Here is a 23,457-nt window from a genome sequence, read left to right as displayed (position 1 = left end):
AGAGTTTCCTGAGGTACCTCACCCTTCCACAAGACAACGAGCTTGCCATTGATCTGCAACAAATGGCAGTTGTTGTCTTGGCCCATCTAGACCATCTGGCTACACCCTGTAGATGCCTCCGCCATGTAGCTCTCCAACATCTCATAAGGTGTGTGTGCAAGAACCGTGTTCTCCATGTGTTTTGTAGCTAGTACCACTTGTAGGCTCTCATCCTGGGCCTGTGTGGAGACTTGCTTTTTCTGGTATTGGTAGCGGGAGCTGGCCTGTGGTTTTTAAATGTGTTTGCAGTTGAAGGTGTTATCCGTGTTGAGAGTGAATGATGAGCAAGCTGAGGCACACAGGCCTGGGGACCCAACCTGGGGGCCCAGGTTCCAGGTTCAGTTGGCACAGCCCCAGAGAGCTCCCCTTTATGCACAGCCCCAGGCCCTCCCACCTTCTGCAGGGGGTTCCACAGCCTTCTTTATACTCTGAATGCAGGCTGTCTTAGTATGTAATGCTGGTTATAGTAGTGACAGTATAATTATATATTATATCTGTTATGTAATAGTAATGGTAATAGTAGTGATTTGCATGTGTGGAGCACCTGTAGGGTGCAGGCCCGCTGAGGACCCCATGCACGCTGTTGTATCTCATTATGTCAATGAGAAAACTGCCTTTGCTAATGGTAGTGAACTTTGCCAGTGTAGAACAGTAATCCTAGTTTTGAATGCAGATTTTGCTAACATTTTATTTCTAGTATGAAGAGCATTTATTTTGTTTTACAGTCATTAAAAAAAAAAGGAATACAGTCACATGGTTCAAAAATCAAACCTAGGTAGAGACACACTGTCGCTTCCCCGCCCACGCCTTCCAGCCATTTCTCACCTGCTGCCTCTGACTTTTCAGTCTCCTCTGTAACCTCCTTGTTCTCTGGAATGAGTACGCTAGTGGTAGCATGTTGCATTACTTGTGCTGCTTGTTTTTTTTAACTAACCATATATACTGGAGTACTTTATCAGAGTGTCGCTCTTAGTTTTTATAAAGCAGCTTAGTCTTCAGTGTGTGGATGTGTCTTTTATGTATCTTTCTTTAGTGAGTCTCTTATTGGTGGACACTTGGGCTTATTGCCACAATGTTGCTATACAAATAGTGCTGAGGGTCGGGTGTGGTGGCTCACGCCTGTAATCCCAGCACTTTGGGAGGCCAAGGTGGGTGGATCACCTGAGGTTGGGAGTTGGAGATCAGCCTGGCCAACTTGGAGAAACCCCGTCTCTACTGAAAAATACAACAGTTAGCAGGGCATGGTGGTGCATGCCTATAATCCCAGCTACTCGGGAGGCTGAGGCGGGAGAATCCCTTGAACCTGGGAGGCAGAGGTTGCAGTGAGCCGAGATCACACCACTGCATTCCAGGCTGGGCAACAAAAGTGAAACTCCATCTCAAACAACAACAACAACAACAACAAAAATAGTTCTGCAAGGCCTGACCTGGAACACATGTCCTCCATGTGTGCACGCATGTGTGCCTGTGCACATGCACAGGTGGGGATGCATCTCGTGTGGGCTGGTTGTCACCAGATTGCTCCTGTACATCTTGATTTCTCTCACCACCAATAGGGCTGCTGGCCTCCCAGCCTTGTGTGTGGGCTTTTGGGATTTTGCCTGCTAAAGCACAAAGTGGTGACCCCGATATAGTTTGAGCATTTTAAAATATATTAGTATTTAAGGGCCATTTATACTACTTTTTAATGGGCTCTGTTGAAATGCAATGGAAATGGAAAAATAGCCTGTTCAAGTTGCTTCATTATACCTGTTAAATGCGGTAATACGGCGTGGTATGAGATGGGGTTTCACTGTGTTAGCCAGGATGGTCTCGATCTCCTGACTTCGTGATCTGCCCGCCTCGGCCTCCCAAAGTGCTGGGATTACAGGCATGAGCCACCGTGCCTGGCTGATTGGATTATTTTAAAGCATAACTCTGTCTTTAAAACATTTTAAGGCATTTTACCTCTTAAGGATTTAAAAAAAAAACTCTACAATATCATTATCCTGTCTATAAGATTAACAGTGATTCCTTAACCTAACATGCGGCCCATGTTACATTTTCCTGGACTATCTCAAAAATGCCTTTTTTAGGTGGTAATTTTGAATTACGACCTGAGCACGTTCTCTGTGTTGGCATTGCTTGACATATGCTTCTAGTCTCTTTCTCCAAACAGCATGGCTCCAGGCCCTCCTCTCCCTGTCTCTGATCATACCGTTTTCTTTTTCAAAGAAGCAGGTTGGTTATTTTGGAGAACTTCACATTTTCTGAATTTGGTTGATTGCTTTCTCTTATTCTAGACCAACATGTTCTTCTGTTAGTTCCATTAATCTGCTGGTTAGATCTAGAGGTTTGGTTGGATTTGGATTCAGTCTCGTTGGGGTGGTGTTACGTCTGGAGTCATGCTGCATGCTTTCTGTTGGCTCAGGAGGCCTTTAGTGCTCGGTGGCTCCCGCTTTAGTTCTGTGAACTAGACCAGGGAATTCATGTGCTGCGTGTCCTCTATAAAATCCCCACCAACCTTGCCCTCTGCTGTCTGGTTAGCAGGAGGTACAATCTGTACAGGAAGGACATAATCTAGGCTTGACTTCTTGAACTGCCACCTCCCTTTAACTATTTTTGGTAATATTGAGTTGGTATCCTAGCACTTGCATAGGTGACCACCACTCAGGTTTTCTTTTTTTGAGTACTTTTATGAACTAATAGACTTTTATTGATTCGGTGTTTCTTTTCTTTTTTAGCTTTTTCCCTCTAATACACACATTTAAAGGCGTAAATGCCCTCAAGCATGCATTTAGTTGTATGTCACCAATTTTGATCTGCAGTATTTTGATTATTAATTGAACACATTTTCTAATTTTCATAGTCATTTTTTCTTAGAATTTTGGGTTACTTATGAGTGTATTTTATAATTTTCAAATATGTGAATGAATATTTTTATTTTCTGTATATACAGAGTCATTTTTATTTTATTTTGAATGAATTTTTGAAAACCTATTTCTAATTTAACTGCATTGTAGTCAGCACACATGCTCTGTAACTTTATTTCTTTGAAATCTGTTGAGATTTGCTCTGTGGCCTGGCATGGCCAGATTTGATATTCATGCTGTCTAGATTTTTTTTTAAAGCATTCTATATTTAATAGAATTTGTATGTGTGGTATTAGTTTCAGAGCTAGATATGTATTTCTCCCATTTTGATTGTGGATTTGTTTATTTCTGCTTGTAGTTCTTTCACACAGTTTGTTCTTTTCATTTTACCTGTTGATTGATCGATGGACTGATTCTGGTTTCTGTATATACAGAGTCATTTTTTACAGGTCAGAACTGTAGAAATAATGAGGAGGTGACACTTATACGCAAAGCTGATTTGGAGAACCATAATAAAGATGGAGGCTTCTGGACTGTGATTGACGGGAAAGTATATGATATAAAGGACTTCCAGACACAGTCGTTAACAGGAAATAGTATTCTTGGTAAGATTACACTTCTTATTTCCTGGTTAAAAGTTACAACCTGTATCATTCTAAGCAGAGTATTTGGCTTATAAATGATTTCTTTAGTTTTGTGCCAGCCCCCGCATACTTTAATGTATCGGTGGCTTTGGTGTCTGTCTTATCAACAAATTGAGCACATTTGAAGAATTTCCTTTCATTATGCATTTTTGTTTTAATACTTGGAACTCATTTCAAGTTCTGAGTCGGCCCAGGCAACCCTGGGAGACAGTGGGAGGTCATTATACTCTGGTAACCCTCACTTTTGAGTTAAGCACCTAACTTATTTCCTACTCACTGTTTCTCCTATAGCTCTTCAGGCAAGCTGAATTGAACTCATGTTGCTTTTTCTCTTTTTGTTTCAGCTCAGTTTGCAGGGGAAGACCCAGTGGTAGCTTTGGAAGCTGCTTTGCAGTTTGAAGACACCCGGGAATCCGTTTACGCATTTTGTGTTGGCCAATATTTGGAGGTGAGGCTGTATGCCTTGAATGATGCAGAGGATGGCAGGGGATACCCTCTGTGTGTTTGTGATAGGAATATTTGGATCTAGAAGTACTGATATCTGAGTCTTTTGGGGGGCATTAGGGATAAATATAAAGATCCTTTAGAAGTTTTGTCATAAATGAATTTACATTTATTCGTGTTAAGATCTGTGATGTACTGGTCTTGAAAGATTGTTTTTTAAATGTTCAATTTGTGAGAAATATAGACAGTGTTCCACAAGAAAAGAGGTTACACTTTGGTCTTATGTAGAAATTTGGAATGGCTTATTATCTTGAGGTGTGTATTTTTTGGGAAGAACTATGTAGAAGTGTAATTCTTTACAATAGAAATATGTCCTTCCTATGTATTCACGAACACATAGAATTTATATATTGGGATTAGCTTTCCAGGTATCTGCAAGTAATAAAATGTATTAAATGCCATTAGGGCAGGGCTTAAAGCATTTTATGAAGGGGAGAATTAACTTTGCTGTAAATATCTTCTGTGACTGGAAAAGTTGAACTCTTGCTTTTTTCAGAGTTTGATTTTTGTTAGAATAAATTTCATTTCCTCTACATGTGTGGTCACAGTCCACTAATACTTGTCATCGAATACTTGTCATAGTTTTGTTGCCCAGTGGGTTATTTATGCATGTAACAATTCATTATACTTTCTGAAGCAAGGTGTACAGTCACTTTGGAAACTGATTCCTAAGGAATATTCTAGCCAAATCACGTATCTGTGCTTTAGTTTTTCTACAGTAGGGCTGTGCGGTTGCTGCCTGCTTTATTGGGCATGTGGGTTTATGTGGTATCTGCTGTTACTTGGGCACAGCAGCAAAAACTCATTACAGGATGGAGGGGCAGAACGCCCAGAGCACCCCTGGGCTCACATGGCGGTACAGTTGCAGGACAGAGCTGTCCTTTTGGTTTTATGTTTTTAATTAATTCTGTTTCCTCAGATTGATGATGAAATTTATTTTTCCAGCCTGACCAAGAAGTTGTCACCATACCAGATCTGGGAAGTCTCTCTTCACCTCTGATAGACACAGAGAGGAATCTGGGCCTGCTTCTCGGATTACATGCTTCCTATTTAGCAATGAGCGCACCGCTGTCTCCTGTCGAGATTGAATGTGCCAGTAAGAAAATCTTTGCTTTTTGCTGATTAGCAGATTATTTTTTTTGAACTGTAAGTGCCATTAAGAGTGGGAGAGGGCCAGGCACAGTGGTTCATGCCTGTAATCCCAGCACTTTGGGAGGTTGAGGCATGTGGATTGCTTGAGGTCAAGAGTTTGAGACCAGCCTGGGCAACATGGCAAAACCCCATCTCTACAATATACACAAAAATTATCCAGGCATGGTGGCACATACTTGGAGTCCCAGATACTCAGGAGGCTGAGGTAGGAGGATCGCTTGAGCCTGGGAGGTTGAGGTTGCAGTGAGTCATGATCATACCACTGCACTCCAGCCTGGGTGACAAAACAAGACTCTCTCTTTAAAAAAGTAGGAGATGGCCAGGCGGTGGCTCATGCCTGTAATCCCAGCACTTTGGGAGGCTGAGGCGGGTGGATCACCTGAGGTCAGGAGTTCGAGACCAGCCTGGCCAATGTGGTGAAACCCCATGTCTACTAAAAATGCAAAAATTAGCTGGGTGTGGTGACAGGTGCCTGTAATCCCAGTTACTCGGGAGGCTGAGGTAGGAGAATTGCTTGAACCCAGGAGACAGAGGTTGCAGTGAGCTGAGATCGCACCACTGCACTCCAGCCTGGGTGACAAGCGTGAGACTCTGTCTCAAAAAAAAAAGGAGAGGAGTATTCAACACAGTTGATGACGTTAAAAAAAAATAATAATAAGGATAGTGAGACTGAATCAGGTAGAAACAGCTGTGAGTGGCTGTTATTTGCCCTCATGGTCTGTTGCTGCAGAGGAAGCTAAAAAGTGTGCAGGAATGTCTACCCGTCTACCCTGTGGTGTTCTCACGTATTGCAGCCTCTGCCTGATGGGCTCAGCATGGCTTTTTTCTGCCTGAATGCCCAGAAATTGCACAGAATGTGGATCAGCTGTCCTCTCAGGGAACAGCATTCTACTTGAGGACTGCGTTTTTACCAGACCAGGCTCAAGTCAGTTATAGTTCAGGATGGCAGCCTTTGTAACCACCTAAAATAATAAGCTTCTTCCTGTCTCCTAAGATGGGTTTACATTTTCCTTCATGTAGTTGTGCATTTCCCATCTGTCTGTCTGTCTGTCCATTGAGCAGCTTCTGTTGAGCAGTTGCCTAGTGCCGTTACCATATGAGGTGTTCAGGATGCAGTGATGGATAGGACACGCCTCTGCTTTCTGGTGCCGTTACCGTGCGAGGTGTTCAGGATGCAGTGATGGATAGGACACGCCTCTGCTTTCTAGTGCCGTTACCATGTGAGGTGTTCAGGATGCAGTGATGGATAGGACACGCCTCTGCTTTCTGGTGCCGTTACCATGCGAGGTGTTCAGGATGCAGTGATGGATAGGACATGCCTCTGCCTTCAGCTGCTGCTTGTTGATGAGCCAGCATTCTAAGCAGGTCACGTTACAAGGTGGTGAATGGTGAAATGGAGAGGTTCATACGTGGTTCTGGGAGAAGAAAGGCTTCACATTGGCAGCAGTCCTGAAATTGTGTGAGGGAGCATTCTGGGCAGAAAACGCAGGAGTGTCAAGGGCACTGCTGAGAGGAGCAGGGCTTTCCTGCTGCTTGCGAGAGTGGGTGTGGCAGAGGTTTGCGGGGAAGGAGGATCTTGGTGTCCACACAGCCCCCTGATGGGTGGACCTTTGTGCAGTGCTGGGTGCTGGGCTGCCTGTGGTGTCCTGTGAGGTGTCTGCTTCCCTCCGTCCTCCTCAAGGCTCATTGCTTGCCAGAAGATGGGCTTTGTTTAAATTGGCAAGGAGGGCAGGGCTGGCGAGCTCCAGGGCAGAGGGTGCCATGGGCCCTGGCAGGTGGGTCCGATCCACAGGAGGCTCAGAGGCTTATCTTGGAGCAGTAAGGAGGGGCGGTCCTGTGCTTAAAGAGAGAGGGCCAGAGAGAGTCGGCATTGGATTAGTGTTTCAGGAGAATGAATGTGGTGGGTTGGGGAATGCTCCTGAGTGCTCTAAAATCTAAATGTCCAGTAAAAGAACACTAAGTGCATGCCCGCTTTGATTGCTTGGATTTGGAGCAGTATTTGATAACACAGATCCTTAATAGAGATCTGTAGTGGTGCACATACTAATTTTGTGTGTATGTGCCACTCCCTCAAGTGACCATAAGCAGTTGTAATTAACATTCGCACTGGCCGATCCCGTGCCTGGCACCACGCACAGGTCTCCTTTCCAGTCCGTCGGCCCTCCCATCTCCAGGGATCTATCCTTCATTAAAGATTGTGTGTTTGTTAAATATTTTCTCCTTTTCGTTCCTTTATAAGTGCTCTAGGAATACGTAGCTTACCCTGAGGATGTAATTCTTTGTAGAAATCCTTCAGATGTGCTGTTCCCTGCCTGGATACTCAGCGTCTAGGTCTTATTTCTCATCTTAGCTCAGTTGTTGCTTCCACAAGTCCCTTACTGACCCTCAGAATAGCGGTGGTCTGTCTTCCAGTCTCCCTGGTACCCCCATAGTCATCCATTGCACATAGTTTTGGACTTGAAATCCTGTGATTAATTGTGTCAGTGGTGCCCTTTGCTGCCTTCCTTGTTAGAATGTGCACCTCAGTCTTCACACGGTATCTGTGGAACCAGGCAGCTGCAGGCAGAGCACAGGTATCCAGTGAATGCTGGACTGGAACTACGATCCTGAGTTCTGATGCCATGCCTGAGGCGTGTGGAATCACCAGAAAGTGTGTTCACGTAGATAGAGGAATTATAAGTCAACCTGTTTAAACATCTTAGGTGGAGCTCTTTCATATGAATGATGCTGAATTTCACCTTCTAAATTGAGTGTTCAGTTGAGCATCTTTTTTTTTTTTATAGTATTTATTTTGAGTTGTGCACTTGAGTTTCTCTTTCATGTCTGCATGTGCATTTTCTAGAATGGCTTCAGTCATCCATCTTCTCTGGAAGCCGCACACCAGCCAGATCCACTACAGCTACAAAGAGGAGAAAGATGAGGACCACTGCAGCTCCCCAGGGGCACACCTGCCAGCAAATCTCGACTCTACTCCCACAGATGGGCTCTGGGGGACCATTCCCAGGCATTTCTGCAAGCCATTGCAGACAATAACATTCAGGATCACAACATGAAGGTGAGCTAGGCCTGCCCCCACTGCCACCTCAGTGCTCTGTTTATCTGAGGACTTTGACATAGGAATACTTATGTGCTCTTTGGTTAACACAGCACAGACTTTGTTTCATGTATTATCTGGAGGGTTTTGAGGTGAGAACCTGATTGTGTTAACATGCTAGCGAGGCTTCAGAAGCATTACTGACTGCAAGTGCATCAGAAGCTGTGGCATGTTTAAGATTTGTGAAGACTCACTGGGTGGCTCTGAGGTTACCTGCAGCTGTTTCTGTTGCAGGACTTTTTGTGTCAAATAGAAAGGTACTGTAGGCAGTGCCATTTGACCACACCAATCATGTTTTCCCCCTGAGCATCCCGTGGAAGATGTCAGTCGCTTGCTGTTATGTTGCCTCTCGAAACATGAAGATTTAGGTAAGGAGCTCAATATCTGTGTACTTTAGCTACACTGCAGATCCCTCGACTAACCTGCAGTACATATTCATTCCTTCCCTGCCCTTCTTTTAAATGTCTTTTTACAGGTCATGTGGCATTATCTTTAGTTCATGCAGGTGCACTTGGTATTGAGCAAGTAAAGCACAGAACGTTGCCTAAGTCAGTGGTGGATGTTTGTAGAGTTGTCTACCAAGCAAAATGTTCGCTCATTAAGGTGATAGATTTTAATTCTTTTTATTCTGTGCTTTGCAGACAGTTGCTGAAATATTTGTTGTTAAAGTTGTCTTTTCCTGGTTAACTTTGCAGACTCATCAAGAACAGGGCCATTCTTACAAGGAGGTCTGTGCTCCTGTCATTGAACGTTTGAGATTCCTCTTTAACGAATTGAGACCTGCTGTTTGTAATGACCTCTCTATAATGTCTAAGTTTAAATCGTTAAGTTATTTGCCCCGTTGGAGGAGGATAGCTCAGAAGATAATTCAAGAATGAAGGAAAAAGAGAGGTGAGAATGTAAAAGGACAGAAGATACTATTAAAGCATGTGCTTCACCCTGCCTCACTGGACCTGTGATTTCAGAGTGAAGTTTCTCTACTGTTGATTCCATGTGACATTTCTACCTGCTGCCATCATTTTTATGTATACTTATGATTAAATACAGAAATCTCGCTTATTTTTCCAAGCAATCAGACAATGAGGCCGATTAGGAATTGAGTGTGGTATGATTTGATTACTAGTAAATTGATGTTGAAAATGTAAATAATCTTTGCTAAATTGATGAGAACAAGGAAGTATTTTTATTTTATTAGTTATTCTGGTAATGAGATATAATGGGAACATTTAAACTTATTGCCATTCTTCTAAAGAAATGTTTTTTGTTTGGAAATATTGAGTATTCTGATACATGGAGAATTATAAAGGGAAGCTAAAAGAGTTACTGACATTTTCCTGGAAGTAGCTGTGTAAGGGTACAGAAAAGTCTTTTTGCATTAAATCCAAATTTGAATAAAAATGCTTAGAAATTATAAAATAGTTTAGAATTTAGTCACTTGTGATTATAAATAAACTACAGAAATTTCTGATTATATCCTTTTTTTATTTCTTTGAGACGGAGTCTTGCTCTGTCGCCAGGCTGGAGTGCAGTGGTGTGATCTCAGCTCACTGCAACCTCCACCTCCCAGGTTCAAAGGATTCCCCTGCCTCAGCCTTCCAAGTAGCTGGGATTACAGGCACGCGCCACCACGCCTGGCTAATTTTTGTATTTTAGTAGAAACGGGATTTCACCATGTTGGCCAAGATGGTCTTGATCTCCTGACCTCGTGATCTTCCTGCCTCGGCCTCCCAAAGTGCTGGGATTACAGGCGTGAGCCACCGTGCCTGGCCTCTGATCATATTATGACTTATACTGATTTACTCACAAACCTGCTTATTGAACAGTATTAATTACTGAGTTTCTGATGGGTGTTTTGAACAATAAGCTTATGAAAGACTAAAGTGTTTTAGAAGCCATCCTAATTTGATTGTTCCTGAACAAACCCTACACCATAACAGCCTGTCTGGATCCAATGGGTGCTCTGGATCAGGAAGTAACAGCAGTCACACTGCTGCAATTCCTTGAACCCAGGCACGCAGGAACTCAGCCCGGGCCGAGGAGACAGGCCGCCTCGGCATGAGGGTGGGAGACTCCACCATTTGCTATCTCATATCCGTGGGTTCTGAGCCCACACTGTCACTTTTAGAGTTTCTTGTGGGTTTATAGATTTATTGTGTGTTGTTTCAAGCTGGTTTTCTTTTTTTTGGAAATTAAGTAACTTGAAAAGATTAAGTGATTAATATTCCTGTTGCTGTGTCAGGGATCCCCGAGCCTTCTCTCAGGCTTGATGATTCACTAAAAGGACTCAGAAGAGCTGTTATACTCACAGCTGTGTTTTTTTACCGCAAAAAGGATACAGATTAAAATTAGCAAAGGGAAGGGTGCATGGAGGGAAGTCCAGAGGAAACTAGGCACAAGCTTTGGTGTCTCTCCCCAGTGGCGTCACGTGGATGTGCTTAGCTCTCCCAGCAAGTGTGTCACATCATGTGTGAAGAATTGTTAACCAGGCCAGCGCACCTGAGCCTCGAGTCTAGAGATTTTGTTGGGGGCCAGTCACCTATGCAGGCAGTGCCCATGTGACTGACCTCAATTACTCAGACTCCAGTGCCCCGGTGCAAAAACAAGTGGTCCCTCGCAAGTCACATCATTAACATAAACTACCTGGCCAGACCACTGCCACAAGGTCCTGGGTGTCAGGTATACCAAAAAGCTTATCAGGCAGGATGTTCCAAGGGCTCAGAGCTCAGCTCCTAGAAGAAGGACCAACCCTGAAGGGACAGACCTTCCTTGGGAATTTGCAGGGTTTGAGCAACCCCGGCCTGCTATGTTAGCTCTTTACTGCCCAGGTGTGTTATCATGTTGCTTATTTTTTATATTATATGCTGAGGAGATTTAGACCAAAAATTTTAAAAGAGATAAAATATAGGGAGGAAATTCCACATATCACAGTGAATTCAATTGATTCGGTTACACACTAACAGAACCTCTGAACTGGACCAGGGTGGACAAGCCAGGAACTGTGGTTAAAATTCCACCTCTTGCTTGCTTTGTGTTGCCCATGGACTAAGACCTTTTCTTTTTTTCCAGTTTGAAATTGTTTTTTAACAATCAAAAGAAGTATATTATTTTTGACACATGAAAATTACATGAAGGTAAAATTGTAGCACCATAAATAGAGTTTTACGGGAGCACAGCTACACCTGTTGCTTTATCTGTGGTTACTTTTTGTGCTACAGCAGCAGAGTTGAGTATTTGCAACAGACTGCATGGCCTGAAAGACTCAAATGTTCACTCTCTGGCACTTGAGGAAGAGCTTGCTGGCTGCCAGGCTTCCCCTGCTTCGGGGCTTCTCCCCTCATCACACTCTCACTTTGTCTTTTTGTTCTGCCAGGGTGATCATTTCACTCTTGTTGTTGAGCATTGCAATTTATAATGTTGTTCAGATGTTTATTTGAATGAAATATTTGTCCTTCATGTACATCTAAGTATTTCTTAATTTAAAATTAATATTTAAGTATATGATTTTTATAGTGAATGATGTTTTAAAACACAGTTCCTAAGAAGCCAGAATCTACAGATGATGAAGAAAAAATTGGAAATGGAGTGATTTAGAAGAAGCTTGCGTTTTGCCTCACAGTCCAATAAATGTGGACGAGAGACCCATTGCAGTTAAATCACCCAAGGTGCAGTATTTTCTGTGATTCTGAGGTTGGCTGAATAGAATCATAGCATGTAGCAAAGGAATCCACAGTCTCGTACCTCTGTACCTGAGCATCCAGAGGGAGGGACGGGCGGTTGTTAGAAATACGGCCCCAGTGATGCTTCATGAACTTATGATGTCCTGGTCAGAGCTGTAGCTGGAGAAAGGTTTCCTTTTATTTTTGGCACTAGATTGTATCATTAATTATTCACCATTCATTCCTTAAATATATTCTTTGTTCCAGAAACAGTGCTGGGCCCTGTGGCCATTAATATGAACCATAACTTAACTTTGTATGCCAAGCTATCCTGTTCCAACATATATTAGTATAGAGATTATAAATTCACTTATATTTATAGCATAGTTTTAAAACCATGTATTAATGACTAAATTTAACATTTTAACCAATTTAAACCTATGAGCATTATTTATATTTTACTTGAATAACTTTTAGAGCACAGTTTAATATTAAATAGGGTAGACAAATGATGAAAATGGTTTTCCTTTGTTAGGACAAATGGCAGCCGCTGTTGAGTACTGTTACAGGTGTTCACAAATACAAGTGGTTGAAGCAGAATGTGCAGGGTCTTTATCCGCAGTCTCCACTCCTCAGTACAATTGCTGAATTTGCCCTTAAGGAAGAACCAGTGGATGTGGAAAAAATGAGAAACTGTCTACTAAAACAGGTAACATTTGATGAGAAATGCTTCTCTACATTGGGTAATATATATAACACTTAACTGTATGCATTGATATTTTGCAGTTGGAGAGAGCAGAGGTTCGCCTGGGAAGGGATAGATACAATTTTAAAACTGGTGAGCAAGAATTTCTTACTTCCATCTGTGCAGTACGTGATGTTTTGTGGATGGCAAAGACTTATTCCTGAGGGAATCGATATAGGGTAAAACGTTAGCATATTTTTTTCTTAATTAAGGAAGCTGTGGCAACAAAATGTTGTTCTGTAGCAGTTAGAAGTCTGGCAGTGTCCCAAGTCAAATTCTTTATCTTTATTTGAAAGGGAACCTCTTACTGATTGTTTAAAGGATGTTGATTTGATCCCACCTTTTAATCGGATGCTGCTGGAAGTCACCTTTGGCAAGCTGTATGCTTGGACTGTTCAGAACATTCGAAATGTTTTGATGGATGCCAGTGCCAAATTTAAAGAGCTTGGTGAGTCAACAGTTGCATCAATGTTATTTTATAGTTTGCCTTTAATTATATATTGTGGAAACTTGCAGATGCCAATTTTTGCTTTTGAGAAGACTGTGTTTGTACTTTGTACTTGTATAATCTACGCTGCTGTCAGCTTTCTCAGATTTTAAACAAAACTAGCAGGAGACACAATGCTGAAGTACTCTAGTATAACATTTTTACATTTTTACATTTTACATTTTTATGTGTATCACCACATGTCTGTGTCCTATATTAATATTTATTTCCTGTATAGTTTGAGCATCTACAGAGAGTTGATTGGATTGGTTTTGTGGAGGAAAGATGAGACATAACTTTTATATTTGAAATGGAAGGAATGGAATAGGGCACCAGTGTATTCAGAGAGCAACATGCTAAGTCCTGTAGACAGATGGAACGACCTGTGCATAGAATACAGGGGATAGACCCATCGTGCAGCATGACAGAGCTGCCCACTCTGTGGAAACCACTGAAAAATAGTCAGAAGTTTAGAGTAATCACCCGTGCTTTCTGCATTATGTTTATTCTTGTATCCACACACATGAAATGTCAGTGGGTGTCAATGCTTATTAGTCAGATGTTTAAAGTAATAGCCCGTGCTTTCTGCATTACGTTTATTCTTGTATCCATCACAAGAAATGTCAGTGGGTGTCAATGCTTATTAGGTATCCAGCCGGTTCCCCTGCAAACCATCACCAATGAGAACGTGTCAGGACCGAGCCTGGGGACCATCCCGCAAGCCCGCTTCCTCCTGGTGATGCTCAGCATGCTCACCCTGCAGCACGGCACAAACAACCTCGACCTCCTGCTCAATTCCAGCACGCTGGCCCTCGCTCAGATGGCACTGCGCCTGATTGGTGGGTCTGCACCGGCTTGAGAGCCTTTGGGAAAACGTCAAGATTTTGCTTTGATTTTTTTTTTAAGCTTTTTGTAAATTATGGTAAGACACAAATAGCAGAAAGTGTAGCGTTTTAACATCGCAATTCAGCGGTATTAAATATATTCACAATTTTCTAGAGTCATCACCACTGTCTAGTTGTAGAACTTTTTCATCACTATAAATACACCCCATTTAGCCATCAGTCCTGACTCACCCTGCTCTCCAGCCCCTGGTAGTCACAAATCTGCTTTCTCTGTCTATGGATTTGCATATCCTGGATATTTCATATAAATGGAATCATCCCATTTGTGGCCTTTGTGTCTGGGTTATTTCATTTGGTATATATCAGTACTTTATTTTTATGGCTGAAAAAGATTTCATTGTATGAATATATAACATTTTGTTTATTCATTTATCTGTTGATGGACATTTGGGTTGGTTTTGCCTTTTGACTTTTGTGAATAGTGCTGCTAGGAACATTTATATACAAATACTTATTTGAACACTTGTTTCTAGTTCTTTTGATTATACACCTAGGACTGGAATTACAGGGTCATATGGTACAACTGTGTGTAACTTACTAAGAAACTACCAAACTTTTCCACAGTGCCATATCATTTTTACATTCCCACCACCAGTGGGCAGGATTGCAGGGTTCCAGTTTCTCTACTTCCCTGCCAACACTATTTTATGTGGTTTTCTTTTTTTGTTTGTTTTTTTGGATTAAGGCCATCCTAGTGGGTCTGAAGTGGCATCTCATTGTGATTTTGATTTGCATTTCACTAATGACGAATGACATTGAGCTTCTTTACATGTTTGTGCTTGTTGGCCATTTGTATATCTTCTTTGGAGAAGTGTCTATTCAAATCCCTTTCTCTTTATTTTTTATTTTATTTTTTTGAGACAGAGTCTCACTCTGTCGCCCAGGCTGAAGCACAGTGGCACGATCTCGGCTCACTGCAACCTCTGCCTCCTGGGTTCAAGTGCTCCTCGTGTCTCAGCCTCCCGAGTAGCTGGGATTACAGTCACACACCGCCACACCTGGCTAATTTTTGTATTTTTGGTAGAGATGGGGTTTCGCCATGTTGGCCGGGCTGGTCTGGAACTTCTGACCTCAGGTGATCTGCCTGCCTTGGTCTCCCAAAGTGCTGGGATAACAGGCATGAGCCACTGCACCCAGCCCCTTTCTCCTTTTTAAATAGGGTTATTTGTCATCATCTTGTTGTTGTACCAATAAATGCACTATAGAAGTGTACCAAACATTTAAAGAAGAATTAACACCAGTCCTCAGACTCTTTAAAAATTTCATGTATACTAGACCTTCACAGATCTGTAGACCTTTATCAGATATATAATTTGAGGGTATTTTTTCCTGTTCTCTGGATTGTATTTCCTTTGATAGAGTTTTTTATTTTGATGAAGTTCAATTTATCTGTTTCTCTTTTGTCATCTATGCTTTTGATAACATATCCAAAAAGCCATTTCCAAATACAAGGTTGATGAAGATTATCTTCATATTTTCTTCTGTAAGTTTTATAGTTTTAGCTCTTATATTTAGATCTTTGGTCCATTTTTAGGTAATTTCTTTTACACAGTGTGAGGTAGGAGTCCAGCCTTTTTCTTTTGATTATCTGATTGTTTCAATACCACTTGTTGAGGACTGTTCTTTCCCTGAAGTTCTCGGTACCCTTGGCAAAAATCAGTTGGCTGTAGATATTTAGGTTTATTTCTGGACTCTCAATTACATTATCACATTCTATATGTTGATAATTATGCAGGTACCACACTGTTTTAAACATTGTAGTTTTGTACTGTTTTAAAATTGAGAAGTGTGTTTTCTTAAGATTATTTTGGCTACTTTGAGTCCCTTGCATTTTCACATGAACTTCAAGGCTGGCTTTTCCATATCTGCAAAAAAGACCATTGGGATTTTTGCTAGGGATTGAATCTGTAGATTGTTTTGGGGAATAGTGCCATCTTAACAATATTAACATCCATTCTCTGAATGTGGAATGTCTTTCCATTTATTTCTGTCCTCTTTAATTTCTTTCAGCAGTATTTTATTGTTTTACAGTTATCAGGGTAATAATGGCCTCATAGAATGAACTAGGTAGTGTTCCCATATATTCTGTTTTTAGAAGAGTTTGAGGATTGGTGTCAATTCTGCTTTAAATGTTTGTTAGAGTTGACCAGCTAAGCTTTTCTTTGTTGAAAGTTTTTTTTTTTTTTTTTGAGACGGAATCTCACACTGTTGGCCAGGCTGGACTGCAGTGGCGTGATCTCAGCTCACTGCAAGCTCCACCTCCCAGGTTCATGCCATTCTCCTGCCTCAGCCTCCCGAGTAGCTGGGACTACAGGCACCCACCACCACGCCCAGCCAATTTCTTGTATTTTTGGTAGAGATGGGGTTTCACCATGTTAGCCAGGATGGTCTCGATCTCCTGACCTCGTGATCCACCCACCTCGGCCTCCCAAAGTGCTGGGATTACAGGCATGAGCCACCGGGCCCAGCCAACTCATTTCTTCTTTTACTATTTATCATCTCTTCATCTTCATGGGTGCCTGAGCATAGGTCATTCCTAATAGCAGAGTGATTCAATGTCAATGGAAGATGGGGAAAGGGATTATTGGATAGGCAACTGATAATCCTTATGACAGTGTCTTGCTTTTCAAAATATTGACTTGGAATCTGAGGTCTCTGGATCATGTGTATTCCTACCTCATCCGGATATTGTTTTTCTGAAGAGAAGGAACATAGAAACTGCAAAGCAGCCCACATAGCTTTATCTGAGTTCATCTTCTCGCAGGACTTTGCTAAAAGTAGCAATAAGAGCCACTTATTACTGCATGTCATGTTTTCAACATTTTCTGCCATTTTCTTTAGTTTTACAGTCTCATTAGGCATATAGTTCATTTTTAAATATACATCAAATGATGGTTTAACCAAATGGTTATTATTTCTTAATGCCAGCTCTGTCTTGTACCATATGAAACTTATCCAACTGCTTTCTGACTACCTTGTTCAGCCACATTTTAGTTTGCATTACTATCAACACCTCACTTCTAAATGATGCCTCTTTCAAGAATTGTGTTTAGTAAACACATAAAAAAGTATAACCTTAAAACATATCTGGAGGAAGACAGTTCATGGCCGCTTCTGGTGGCTTCATACTCATTAAACAAATGATGATTGTCTTCCATTCTTAGGATACTAGAAATAGAAGATTGCTGGTTGGACTTCAGCCTACTCTTCCTCATTCTAAAGAAGTCAACAGAAGAATGGTTGACTTTTATCTCTTGATTTACTGCTTACAGACAATGAATCATGCCTATTCTCACTGGCCAAAGCTATTGCAAGAGTGGCTATGACAATTAGTTTTTTTTAGCTGGAAATATTGGCACACTTCAGTAATACAAGGATCATTCAATAATTAGGAAGGGGAGACAACATACTGAAAACACAACATGTTCCCATCACATACCCATGTGTACTCACACACTGTGCTTCATCTTCTGCTATTATGAATGAATGTTTAGGCTTCTATATTATGCTAAAACTTCCCCTTTTATACTATATCCCATACCCACATTCACATTTGGTCTACATGGATATAGCTCCTGTGATTCTGTCCTCTTTTGGATAATTCAGGTCTGCTTCTCCACTAGGTTATATAAATCAGCTTAAAAATAAACAACCATTATAGTACAAATCCTGCATCAAAACATGTTTATTATATAAATATCCTCTATCAGCTCATGTTTAATTTCTTTTTTATTTTGAGATGTCTAATAAGGTGGGCATTAGACATATGGCTGTTTATATTTAAATTAATTAAAGTAAATATAATTAAATATTCATTTTCTCAGTTGCACATTTTAAGTGCTCAGTAGCCACTAGTGACTATCATACTGGATAGTGCAGATTATGTAATATTTTCATTTTGTAGAAAAATCAATTATACGACCATATATAATGAAAATATGCAAGTTTCTTAACACCTGAAGATAATTAAATAGTACACATCAAGACGTGGGAGACACAACAAATGTTCAATGCAGAGGAAAAATTACAGCCTTAAAAGCATAAATTAGAAAAGAAGAAAGTTGAACTCTAATGAGTTTAGAAAATCAGCAAAAGAATAAACACAATGATTGTAGGTAAATAATAAGAAAATACATTCATAAAATGAAAACTAGGCCAACAAAGAGGATCACCAAAGCCAAAAATTGGTTTTCTAAAATTAGTGATAACATTTATTAACCTCTTCAGGCTTATCAAGGAACAACAAATGTTACACAGAAAATAAATATTAAGAATAAAAATGTGTTTAATGGCATACTTAGTGATTAGAAAGAAAACGAGGGCACACTATTAATTACTTTGAGTAAATTTAAAGCATAAGCAGAAATACACAACTATCTAGAAAAATATTACTTACCAGCATTTAATCAAGAATAAATAAACATCCTGAATAATCATTTAAGTATTAAGTAATTGGTGTAGTAGCAAATAAAAAAGCAAGTAGCACTAGCCGGTTTTATAGATTATAAAATTTTCAGTAAGATCATTCCAAAACTATAGAAAAGTAGATGACAGAGATGAAGAGTATTCTGCAAATCATTCTGCTAATTCATTAAACTTAATGCTATACCTGACAAGAGTACAAGAATATACAGAACAATAAACAAACATGAAAAAAATTTTTAAATATATTACAATTAGTATTAAATTATGTAGCACATAAAAGTGTAAATATGAACAAATCTAATTTGCCTTAAAAATACCAGGTTGATTAAACAATAGAAATATAATTTACCACAATAACAGATTAAAGGGAAAATTATATAAACATTTCTATTATGCATCATATAAGCTTTTAAACATAAACTTAAAACACAACACTTTTAAAACATAAACATTCAGTAACCGTAAAAACTATTCTTAGCATACTAAAAATGGAAGGTAACTCATTTAAATTAACATAGGGTATCTACAAAAATAACCCTACTTCAATATTAAAGGAGAAATATTTGAATCATTCTCTGTGAAGTCAGAAGTAAAATATGAGTATCTATTATTGCCATTTCTGTTCAATATTGAAATGGTAGTATGAACCAATGCATTAAGACTAAATAAATAAATAACAAAAGATTCTGTAAAAAGAATGCAGAAAAAACATTCATTATCAGCCAGGCACGGTGGCTCACGCCTGTAATCCTAGCACTTTGGGAGGCCGAGGCAGGCGGATCACGAGGTCAGATGATCAAGACCATCCTGGCTAACACGGTGAAACCCCGTCTCTACTAAAAATACAAAAAATTAGCCGGGCATGGTGGCAGGTGCCTGTAGTCCCAGCTACTTAGGAGGCTGGGCCAGGAGAATTGCTTGAACCCGGGAGGTGGAGGTGGCAGTGAGCTGAGATCACATCACTGCACTACAGCCTGAGTGACAAAGCGAGCCTCCATCTCAAAAACAAAACAAAACAAACAAAAAGCCCACAAAACATTTGTCGCATTGATTTGTGGTGCTATACCGTGTCCTTAAACTTGATCTGTTTCTGGACTTTTTTTCTTTTTTTCCATTTTAATAGGTCCATTTGTTTATTGCTGTGCCAATTCTCTATTCTTAATTGAAACAATTTTCCTCTCATTTTACTTATTTTAGAGTTCTTTTAATTGTGTTTAAAAAGCTTGTAACATGAGATCTACTGTTTTAATAAATTTTGAAGCATATAGTACAGTATTGGTAATTATAAGTACAGTGTTGAAAAGCGGATCTCTAGAACTTTTTAATTCTGCATGGTTGAAACTTTATACCCATTGGACAGTAACTCTTGATTTCCTCATCACCCCAGTTCCTGGCAACCTCTATCGTACTTTCTGCTTCAATGAGTCGGTCTATGTTAGATAGCTCATATAGATGGAACCATGCAGTATTTGTCTTTTGTGACTGGCTTCTTTCACATAGCCTAATGTCCCCAAGATTCATCCATATTGTGGCGTGTGATAGGCTTTCCTTCTTTTTAACGGCTCCATAGCATTTCATTGTGTGTATACCACATGTTGTTTCTCCATTCATCTGTTGATGGACATTTAGGTCGCTTCCATGTCTTGGCTATTGCAAACAATAAGTGTGCAAATATCTCTTTGAGATCCTGATTTCAATTCTTTTGGATAAATACCAAGAAGTTGGATTGCTGGATCATACAGTAATTCTATCTTCCTTCACAATTTTTTAGCTATTTTTTTTTTGAGACAGTCTCGCTCTGTCACCCAGCCTGGAGTGCAGTGGCACGATCTCAGCTGTCACCTCTGTCTTCTGGGTTCAAGCAATGCTGGTGCCTCAGCTTCCCGAGTACCTGGGACTACAGGCATGTGACACCATGCCCAGCTAGTTTTTTGTATTTTAGTAGAGATGGGGTCTTGCCATGTTGCCCAGGCTGGTCTCGAACTCCTGAGCTCAGGAAATCTACCCACCTCGGCCTCCCAAAGTGCTAGGATTATAGACATGAGCCACCAAGCCCGGCCTCCCTTGGCTCTTATAGATATTTATGCCACTAGATGAACTTTAGAATCATTCGTTATGTTTCAAAAAATTTTTCTTTGGGAACTTTGATGGGACTTGCTGTAAACTTACAGATAAACTTGGAGAGAAGTAGCATTTTACTGTATTGAGTCTACTCATTCAGGACTACGGTTGTTTCTTCATTTATTCAAGTATATTTTAGACCCCTTAGTAAAGTTGTGTAACTTAATAATGAGCTTTATTTCTTTTCAGGTCTATACCTACATCTATCTATGTACTTTTTACTTGTAATTCCCCCTCTTCTCTATAATATTCTGAATTAAGTCAATGGTGGAAAGTCTAGGAAACCAGTTAAACCAAACTGTACTCATAATTGACTCTTCCCTATTTTCTTGGATTCAAAATCTTTATAACTTGGCCAACTATGTTCATATGACTTTGTTTTCTAGGAATGGAGATTCTCTCAGGAGGTTCCACAAATCCTGATGCAAGGTTTCTTAGGAGTTACCGCCAGTCTGCCTGACGCACAAGCAAGCAAGTCAGAATTTCACTCATGAGCACTTCTTTTTTTTTTTTTCCTGGGACAGAGTCTTGCTCTGTTGCCCAGGCTGGAGTGCAGTGACACAATCTTGGCTTACTTCAACCTCTGCCTCCCGGGTTCAAGTGATTCTCCTGCTTTAGCCTCATGAGTAGCTGGGATTACAGGCACGCACCATCACACCCGGCTAATTTTTGTATTTTTAGTAGACGGGGTTTAGGCTCAAGCAGGTTCCCTGCTATGTAAGTTAGAAAACAGAATAATATAATTGATATTTAGCCAGTTTATTTAAATTTAGGAATGATAAAATTTCAGATATGATGCTGAGCTTAAAAGCCATCTCGACAAAACCTTCTTAAGGTGGAAAGGCATGCGTGTGTCAACTGATTTTCATATAAACCTGTCTTTTTTTTATGCGGTCATTCCAAAGCAAAGCATTTTCGGGTAGCATTGGTCTTTGTGAAGACCTTAGATGACTCTGGATTTGGGAGCCCAAGGTGGGCAGATCACCTGAGGTTAGGAGTTCAAGACCAACCTGGCCAACATAGCAAAACCCTGTCTCTACTAAAAATACAAAAGTTAGTCAGGTGTGGTGGTGGGCACCTGTAATCCCAGCTACTCAGGAGGCTGAGGCAGGAGAATTGCTTGAACCCAGAAGGAGGAGGTTGCGGCAAGCTGAGATTGCGCCATTGCACTCCTGGGCAATAAGATCAAAACTCTGTCTCAATTAAAAAAAAAGGTGACTCTAGAGTAACTGGGGAAGCTTTGGGCTATTTCTACCACATTTGCTTATAATTTATTGTGTGGTTTTTTTTGTTTGTTTGCTTTTTAATATCTAGACCTCAAGAAACACTCATTCAGATGAAGACAAAGATGGCAACTGGGATGCTTGGGGCGACTGGAGTGACTGCTTCCAGACCTGTGAGGGAGGAGTGTCATATTCTCTGCGGAGATGTTTGACCAGAAGGTCAGTGGTGGCTTCACTTGCTCCTGCATGTGGAATGTGGCAGTGCCTCTGGATGGGTAGAGAGAAGAGATAACTTTATTTGGCTTTGGAATGTACTGTGATGATGGTGTAACATTTGCTTTGTCTAAATGTTAGTCAACCTAGGTTAACATATTTAAGCAGCAATGGTCCCGTTTTCGTGGGTGTCGCCATGTTGCACACAGGACCCAGGAGCACTGGACACTTTGGGCTTTGAGGAAAGGAAATCCTGGCACTTTAAGTCACTGGTTTAAAGTTGTCAAGAGTTGGGGCAAGAGGTCAAGTCTTCTGAGTTCTGCCCTTGGGTTGCTGCAATTTAATCCAGTTCTTGTTCATCTATTCTGAGCAACCCATTGATTAAGAACATGATGCAAGTTCTGTTTTCACATTTTAGATATGTTTATGTTAAATAATATTTGCAAAAATGTAAAATCAGCTTATTTTTTAAAAATCTGTAAATTTGTAATAAGCCTGTGCTTATCACTGTTTTTGAGACACTTTAAGGTAATTCTTTATGGGACAGTTTAATTCCCAGTCAATGATTTTGCATCAGCTCCTAGGTAAGACAGAGCCCCAGATTGATGGAATCTGGCATGCTAGTCTTGTACAAAAGAAGATTCCAAGATTATGTCAGTCATCTTCAGATTTGGGATATTGTTAGGCAAAAGAATAAATTGGCCTTTGCCGATTAGCTTCAAGATATAGAGTAGAAATGCAGGGAGAGTACATTTTGGCTGGAGTTTGGATTTCGTTGAGGTCACTGTTCTACCATACATTAAACAGTGACCAAGTATGTCTTCCAGTTTCCTTGAGACAATGCAGAGCAGGGCAGATGAGAGATTGTACATGTGGCCTTTGAGAAGAAAGACTCACTGGTCTACTCCAGGAAGGCCTGGGAAGGTTGCTGGAGGTACTATAGTAGCATTCCCCCAGGGTGAGTTCTAACTCAGAGCATGGAAACTTCAGTAAAGCATTGGTGAACTAAATCCAGGGATTATTCTTGCAAAGAGAAAGTGTTATGCCTACTTCCCCATATTTCCACCTTGGTGAGCAGATATAGGCCCTGGTATTCTGTGTCATGCTGTGTGGAAGAATGATGGGGTATCATGCTGTATTGGGATATATTTATTCTGCCAAGGAGGCTGCAATAGGAGAGCTACACCCTGTGGGCAAGGGGAGGAGGCTTTTTTTTTTTTTTTGGAGACGGAGTCTCACTCTTTCCCAGACTAGGGTGCAGTGGCGGTATCTGGGCTCACTGAAACTTCCGCCTCCCAGGTTCATGCAATTCTCCTGCCTCAGCCTCCCAAGTAGCTGGGATTACAGGTGCCTGCCACCATGCCTGGCTAATTTTTGTATTTTTAATAGAGACGGGG

At 40.7% G+C, this 23,457-nt stretch overlaps 1 pseudogene; it reads left to right on the top strand.

The window, feature by feature from the left end:
• Window positions 1-2,198: 2,198 nt before the first annotated feature.
• Window positions 2,199-23,457, top strand: part of LOC129050025 (putative HERC2-like protein 3) — a 138,216-nt pseudogene continuing 116,957 nt past the window's right edge.

Source organism: Pongo abelii, chromosome 16 (assembly GCF_028885655.2).
Source record: "Pongo abelii isolate AG06213 chromosome 16, NHGRI_mPonAbe1-v2.0_pri, whole genome shotgun sequence".
Lineage (NCBI taxonomy): Eukaryota > Metazoa > Chordata > Mammalia > Primates > Hominidae > Pongo > Pongo abelii.
The sequence above is the reverse complement of the archived record's forward strand: the minus strand, read 5'-3'. Positions and strand labels throughout refer to the sequence as shown.